Source organism: Galeopterus variegatus, unplaced genomic scaffold (genome assembly GCF_000696425.1).
Source record: "Galeopterus variegatus unplaced genomic scaffold, G_variegatus-3.0.2 Scaffold3879, whole genome shotgun sequence".
NCBI classification, from domain to species: Eukaryota; Metazoa; Chordata; class Mammalia; order Dermoptera; family Cynocephalidae; genus Galeopterus; species Galeopterus variegatus.
Window position 1 is genome coordinate 166,938 of NW_007729990.1, and position 4,996 is coordinate 171,933.

The 4,996-nt window shown below is 39.4% G+C and overlaps 1 pseudogene; it reads left to right on the forward strand.

Moving 5' to 3' along the window:
- LOC103601788 overlaps positions 1-4,264 on the forward strand; it is an 11,351-nt pseudogene extending 7,087 nt beyond the window's left edge.
- The last annotated feature ends 732 nt before the right edge of the window (positions 4,265-4,996 follow it).

A 4,996-nucleotide genomic window follows, 5' to 3' on the forward strand; every position in this document is an offset into this window, starting at 1 on the left:
AGAAAAAATTGTAATCCAGTAGTCTCTGTTCTCATGGGGTTTAGTAGTCAAATGGATAAATAATATTGACCTCATAGATTTGTTATGACGCTGTAAGGTACTTAGAATAGTGTCCAGCACTTTATAAGTGCTCAGTACATGTTAGCTATTATTTCATCTTGATCATTCCATTGTCATCATCACAACTATTATCACTATCATTTACTTTTTTTTTTTTTTTGTTTTTTTTTTTTTTCCGTGTCCGGCAACGGATCGCAACCCTCAGTGTTGCCCCCGTACCGGACCGGGGACCGGCAACGGGATTGCAACCCTCGGCGTTGCTCCCACGCCTCGCTCAGTCAGTGAGCGGGAACCGGTCTGTATGTGGGATCCGAACCCTCGGGCGGGAGCGCCGCCGCGCTTCCCAAGTGGCGCACTATCCAGTGCGCCACCGGGCCAGCCCCAATATCATTTACTTTTTAAATGACAAGCTTTAAATCCAAGTACTGACTTTTCTCCACGAAGCAGTGAGTCCAAGACTAATCAAGTTTATTCTAAGGTACTGGCCTTCAAACTCTTGATCATACATCCCTATCAGAAAAAAAAAAAAAAAAAGATTATATACATGTACTTGTAGGTATGGTATTGATATATTATGAATACTATGAAACTTATACAAAACAGAACTTTTAAAAGGTGAGGTAAAAACAGTAACAGAAGTTTATTTTTTTCTTCCCACACAACAATTACATCGCCATACATGTATTCCATCACTTTGGAGTCCAACTGGCTAAATGAGCAGGTTATCAAAGCAGTCTGCAATTAAATTCGGAGTTCCCAGAATGGTTCTTTTACGAAGAATTAATAGAAACCAGTCAGATCAGTGCTTGAACTGTAAGGACTACTTGAATGGTTCTGTATCAGAGGAAATAAATAAAATAGGCATCCGCTGTGTAATCTTTATTGATCTGATATTGACCTCTCACATTTTCAAAGAAAGAGATTAAGATTGTGATGCCTTACACCAGGCTTAATGTTTCACAGACTAAATCAACTAAAAGCTTATGAGTTTCCATATATCTGCCTTTCATACAATATTCATGAAAATGAACCCTAGATCAATTAGCTCCTGTTCGGTACCAGAAAGAAACATGTTTACTTTGTAAGATAAAATAGGCTTTTCTGACCATTTTCTTGAAAACTCAGAATCTACTTTTCTATCACTGGACTTAAAATATGCTGAAGGCTTTTCTGACCATTTTCTTGAAAACTCAGAATCTACTTTTCTATCACTGGACTTAAAATATGCTGAAGGCTTTTCTGACCATTTTCTTGAAAACTCAGAATCTACTTTTCTATCACTGGACTTAAAATATGCTGAAGGCTTTTCTGACCATTTTCTTGAAAACTCAGAATCTACTTTTCTATCACTGGACTTAAAATATGCTCAAGTTTCCATCTAAATTTTATGTAAAACAAAACTCCAGTGAGTAATGTTATGTGTCTACTCGATATTCATTCCCCTGTTACTCCTTTGTGACAAACCCCTTGTTTTGTTCAGCTACCTACCTTATTCGCAGCATCAGAAAATGTTACTGATTTTATCTAAACCAGTCACCATACAGAATTCTCAGTAATTGAGCAAGTGACCCAAGTTGGTTAGACTGAAGGAAGGGACTTCAGTTTCATGCTTATAAGAAAGTTTCTAACACTCCTCTTGACATGGAAACATCTAGCTAACACTGTCACTGGCAGCCATCTTACCCACCACAAGAGAATAAAGCTGATGCTGAGCACAACTGAACAAAGTAATGGAAAGATGTCCTTGGTGACATCATTCCAAACCTGGAGTTCACCTTCTCTGTGAACTTCTTTTAGGTATATCTAATAGGTTTCCTTATTATTTTCTAATAGAGATGTCCTGAAGATTAAATGAGTTAAAATAGTGTTGGTCATGTTGTAATTGCTCAGGAAATTTTAGTTAATACTGTTGTTAATCAGCTTAGGTCTGGGATTCTGTTTCTTTTTTTTTTTTTTTTTTTTTAAAGATGACCGGTAAGGGGATCTTAACCCTTGATTTGGCGTTGTCAGCACCACGCTCAGCCAGTGAGCGAACCGGCCATCCCTATATGGGATCCGAACCCGGGGCCTTGGTGTTATCAGCACCGCACTCTCCCGAGTGAGCCACCGGGCTGGCCCAGGGATTCTGTTTCTTATAGCCAAAAGTATCCTACCTGATACATACTCTACACCTCTCTTTCCCATATATTTAAAGAAAGGGTCTGTTTTGCTACTTCTTAACTTCTAAAGAGCTAGAGAAAGGGTAGGAGGTGGAGGGAGGAGGGGTTGATTATAATGCTGTCTATGAGGGGTACTATTAAGTGGTGAAATAGCCACTTTGAGAAATGTGCTAAATAGCAGTGGGATCCAATTCAGTATATCCAGCATGTCTTTCAGCAGCAGCCTAGAACTATCAAATCCAAAGGCAGTTACTACACATGGTAGTTTTTTGTATACATGATAATATCATTTACTGCATATTAGTATTTTACTCCACTGCCTCACTAAGTTGCCTTATTGTTTGGAGTTCATTCTTTTAGAGTTTCTAGGATTACAACCATATTATTGAAATGGTGAGAGTTTTACATACTCCATTCCAAGTTTTATACCTCTACTTTCTCATATCTAATTGCCTTGGCTAGTATTTCCAGTAAAATATTTAGTAATCGTAATGAAAATAAGCTTCATGGTCTTATTCCTGCCTTTAATGAGATATCTCTAGAATGTTTCCATTAAGCATGGTGCTGGTTTGGGGGACTAAAGTAGATTCCTTTTATCATGATTAGGAAGTATCCAGCTATTGAGAGAATGGATAAAACGTTTGACACAGGGACTTTGAGGAAACAAAGCATTGAGCGTACCATTACATCTTGTCATAAAAATAAATATAAACTAGACAATATTTACTTCTAAGACACTAAGGAAATTAATCTAGGTTGGGATGAATATCCTTTCTTACTTACCTTACACACCATCATAAAATTGAGTCCTGACTAGTTTGTTTATGAGAAATTCTCCTGTGATATCCTGATTTTTAATCCTGAAAAAGTTCTTTGTTATCTCTTACAAAATGTCACCTTTAATCTAAAGTCTAGTTTCCTCTACATATTTGTTATGGGAAATAGCATGAACCTACTTTAGTTTTGTTGTAAGAAATTGTATCTGTTCAAATGTGCTGGTTGTAAAAAATAAGGGACATTTTATAATAATAAAGGGGTTAGGTCATCAAGAAGATATAACAACCCTAAATTTGTATGGCACTAATAGCAGAGGTTCAATATACATGAAGCAAAAACTGAATGGAGAATTAGGAAAATCAACAATTCTAGTGGGTGATTGTAACATTCATCTCTCAGAAGTTAGTAGAAAAACTTTACCATCTGTGGCTCAGGCCAGAGACACACACAAAAGAACAGGTCTTAGGTTGGTAGTACTGGAGCAGTTTGTTGCCATCCTACCCAAGAAAGTACAGACTTGTGTTAGAGAGCATCATCCAGAGAATGAAGAGGAGGCTGCGATGGTGCTGGAGGATTTGGACAGTGAACTTGATGACCCTGGACAGCTGCTTTCTCTCCATCAATGAAAACGGGAAGTACTAGTAGAAGAGATAGTATCTCAAGAAGCAGCTCAGGGATTACCAAGTTCTGAGCTTGACGCTGTGGAGAATCAGCTCAAGTGGGCACCCTGGGAGCTCCATTCCGTAAGGCACTGTGATGATGATGGCTAGGACTGAAAATGGAGCTCTAGTTCCAAAGCAATAGACTCCTTCAACAGTGGAATCTCATCAAGGGTTCCTCAAATTTTTAAATATGGAGAAGCCTGTTTCCCCAAGGGCAGGTTTGAAAGAGAGAGAAATTCCTCTCAAAAGAAACAGCATATATGTCGTGAATGTGGAAAATACTTCGGTCAGGGTTCATCCCTTTTTCTGCAAAGAATCCATAGTGAGAAGAAACCTTATGGATGTGTTGAGTGTGGGAAAACATTCAGCAGAAGTTCCATCCTTGTGCATCACCAGAAAGTTCATACTGTAGAAAAGCCTTACAAATGTCTTGAATGTGGGAAAGCCTTTAGACAGAATTCTGGGCTTATTAGTCATCAGAGAATCAATACTGAAGAGAAACCTTACAAATATGTTAAGTGTAGGAAATCCTATAGGGAAAGATCAAATCTCTTTAGATACCAGAGAAGACACAATGCAGAAAAACTTCTCAGTATGAAAGTTTAAGATATTAAAAAAAAAAAAAAAAAAAGTCAGCGCTCAGGTCTTTCTCTTCAGAAATGAAGACAAAAATTAAAAACATGAAATGATACAGAATAGTTTTTCCCTATTGACTGTCAGAAAATCCACTGGGAAACACACACAAAAAATCTTCACTCGACATTATTGTATCTTGAAAGAAGTGGTGTCACACCTGCCTAGAAACTGAGATTTTAAACTTAACTCACTTCTGGTCAAGATGGTGGAATAAATGGTCCCCAGTGTCACTCTCCCACAAATCAACCAGTTCTATTAAGCAAAGACAGCCAAGCTGGGGCCGCTTCTGGGGAAGAGGAGGAGAGACCTACAGAGTTCATGAAGGCAAGAGAAGACAGTGAGAGAAAGAAAGTACCGCTCCCACCATTTTGAGCCCCAGCTGCTTCACGGCTGGAGCTGGTGAGTACACGGAGCAAGAGCTGACAAAAGCTGCAGCTGTGCCCTTTCTGTGAAGTTGCTTGGAGGTGGCAGGGAAGAAGAGGGCCTTGGTGACTCCCAGGCCAGCAAGAATAGTAACAGGGTTCCTATGGATCCACATAGGAGCAAGGAGCCACAGGCAACAGAAAAAAGGAGCCACTCAGAGGCTGGTGAATCATCACAAGGGAACAGCACATGGGAAGTGTTTGGAGTGTGGGTGGTGGGAGAGAAGGGCCCACTGGGGGAACACTGGGGCATAGCATGGACGGCTGATCTGCCCTCCAA